Source organism: Erithacus rubecula (genome assembly GCF_903797595.1).
Source record: "Erithacus rubecula genome assembly, chromosome: 1".
NCBI classification, from domain to species: domain Eukaryota; kingdom Metazoa; phylum Chordata; class Aves; order Passeriformes; family Muscicapidae; genus Erithacus; species Erithacus rubecula.
This window is the reverse complement of record NC_136658.1, coordinates 47,917,097-47,919,518: the sequence shown is the minus strand read 5'-3', so window position 1 is coordinate 47,919,518 and position 2,422 is coordinate 47,917,097. Positions and strand designations below refer to the sequence as shown.

Here is a 2,422-nt window from a genome sequence, read left to right as displayed (position 1 = left end):
TATTTTTTATTTATACATCTGCTCTTTTAGCCACAGCCGACACTGTCAGCCCACTGAAATTGTCAGCTCCTGTCCAGCCTATGATTCACAGTAACCACAGATCTTTCGCAATAAAACTGCTACATAAATAATGGTTTCTCTTTTTTCTCCTTTTGTGCTTGCACAATTCATTATTGTTACTTAAACATAGAACATTGCACCGTCTCTGCAGATCATAGCTGCAATTCATTAGCTTAATTTCGTCCTCTCAGCTTCATGTAAATATGTAAATATAAGAACCAGACTTTATTTCCTCATCCAATGTGATAATGAAAACATTAAATACCCCTGAGCCCAGGACAGACTGGTTCAATCCCCACTCTGTGGCTCCCCCTACTCTGATAGTAAATCACTAATATTCTGACACTGAGCATAAACTCTGGAACTAATAAAAGTAGTTTGCACCGGACTGTTTCCTTAGCTTACACACAAAAGAGTCATCTCAGACAGTCAAAACTTCTGGAATTAAGATATGTGACATCACCCTATCCTTCATGTACGAGCCTCTTAATTTGTTGTAGTAGGAAATCAGAATGATCTGGGATTATACACAGCTGATGGATTCATACAGGCTGGTACCAATCTATTATCATCTTCTGTAGACTAATATGATTTAAATCTTTTTTTCTCAGTTTTCCATAGATAGATAGATAGATACAACAAGATAAAGAGCAATCTTTTGCTGTTTATGTTATCAGTTCTAATATTTGGAAAGTTTTTCTTCTGATCTTAGGCAACAGAGTCACCCAAAAGACATAGAAGGGGAAGAAACACACACAGAAGACCACCAAGGGGACAACAGCAAGTCTGAGAGCCTTTTTTTGGTGGCAAGCTCATGTGTAGGGCCAGTGGCCAAGGTGCAAATGATGGGCACATAGCACAAAGTCACCATCAGCAAGGGCAAGAAGAAGGCCAGGCTGGCCAGCAGCCACCTGATTGTGCCCAGTTTTTCAGAGCTGGTAAGGTTAAGGCATGAGAACCTTCTGTTTCGTGTCCCTTTTGAAGAGATCAAGAAATTGGCAGCTTCCAGTGACATTAACCAAATGGTTGTGCAAGCCACCACTGTCCACAGCTTCCTCTGGATATGGAAGAACTTCATGGTGTGAACCATCACCATGTAGCAGAAGGCACTGAAGCAGGGGAGGAAGAGGATGCTGCTGTACAATTTGAAGTGGAAGCAGATGAACTTGCACATGAATTCACCAAAAATCAAGTGCTCCCCAGTAGCACAGTAGGGCATCAGGAAGGGAAGGCCAGTGAGGTAGAGCAGGTCTGTGAGTGCCAGGCTCAGCCTGGTTATGGTGCTGCTCTTTCAAGGCCTTATCTTGAAGCTGTGAACACAAATGACAGTGGAACTTCCTGGGAAACCCACCAGGAAGATCATGTTATGCCTAATGTGGAGGTTCAAAATCTTCAGACCAACTTCCACACAGAGCATTTGGGAAAATCACTTTCAGTGTCTTGCTGGGTGATGGAGCTGGCTAAGTTGTCATTTGTTGTGTTCATTTTTTCTCCTTAGCTGTTAAGGAAGAGAGAAATGTTTAGTGTTCACTGACAGATAAGACTCCACACATCTCATTAAAAACAACTTATAATCAGGTCATTCCTTTCAGCTGCTCATCAGTGCTCCTATTAAAATTACTTATATGAACAAGGAAAGACCTTCCTGTGTTGATAATAATGAATCTTGATCTAGAAGCCTTTTACCATAGCTATATAGATCCAATTTTATTTTAAAATACATATTTCAGGAAGGGGTCTACACAGGCACAATGAAGCTGTAATATAAGGGATTCCCAGGCCCACAGAGTTTGATGTGTGTCCCCTGGTATATAAAGTTCACTTTCTGCTCTCAGCAGGGGTCAAATGGAAAACAAGGACAGATTAGTTGTATTGTGCTACCAAAATTAGAGAGGGTAATTTTCAGAATATAAGTGTTCCATAAAATGCATTTGCAGCCTTGTTGATTAAGTTTAAAAAAGCGCAAAACCCAAAACCGTGTGGATGTAGAAATGTTTTCACATTCTTTTTGCTACTGGAGTTGATTAACATTTTTCTTCTTGCTTCTTGGAAACCACTGATAGAGGAATATTTCATTATTTTACTTCATTAACAAGAATGATGTTGCCAAGAAATAAGTTATTTTTAGGCTTGTCATTAGCTGCTATGTAAATTTCCATCCCTGTAAAAATTTTAAATGGTGTTTTGCTTTGACATTAGTCTTAGATAGAACTTTTCTGAAACATCAGAATAAATTCATGCAATTTTGTAAAGCAGCCAATTGCAAGATATAATATGGGACATGAGCAGGATTCAAGGAACGTAAAGACAGCCTGGTACATAGTCTCTACAGCAGAAAATAGATGGTCACTAATGCACATAG

General features: G+C 39.6%; 1 pseudogene across 1 annotated transcript; it reads right to left on the bottom strand.

Moving 5' to 3' along the window:
* Positions 1–725: 725 nt before the first annotated feature.
* On the bottom strand, positions 726–1,423 carry LOC306806951 (2-oxoglutarate receptor 1 pseudogene; annotated as a pseudogene). Its single transcript has one exon. The product of its transcript is annotated as a 2-oxoglutarate receptor 1 pseudogene (transcript).
* Positions 1,424–2,422: the final 999 nt, after the last annotated feature.